A 425-nucleotide genomic window follows, 5' to 3' on the forward strand; every position below is an offset into this window, starting at 1 on the left:
TGAACACTGTACTGTAAAATACAATGGGTTTGCAATACAGAGCAGATTATCCAAGTAGAAAGCACACCGAACAAAACAGAAATTCTCGTAAAGATGATCAACCTTACCTACTACTCATCTTAGCCCTTGTTAAAATACCCTGAGTAAAATGCAAATATTTTAAATAATGCTGGTTATATAAGACTTCTCTAAAAATGAACCATAAATGTCAATGCATCATGTTTATTTACAACAGTCAGAGGCGTTAAGAATTAGTTTTTAACCAGTCACAACAGAAACATTAAGGAATAGTTAGGTGAGATCTGGAAGTTTTCAATTTTGTAGCTTCTGTTAGCATTTTGGCAAAGCAAGTAATACAAAAATGGATTCAATGTAAAAAAAATCATAAAAGAGAAAAATATATAAAATTTACAGTAGTTTCAACC

Source organism: Suricata suricatta, chromosome 8 (genome assembly GCF_006229205.1).
Source record: "Suricata suricatta isolate VVHF042 chromosome 8, meerkat_22Aug2017_6uvM2_HiC, whole genome shotgun sequence".
NCBI lineage: Eukaryota > Metazoa > Chordata > Mammalia > Carnivora > Herpestidae > Suricata > Suricata suricatta.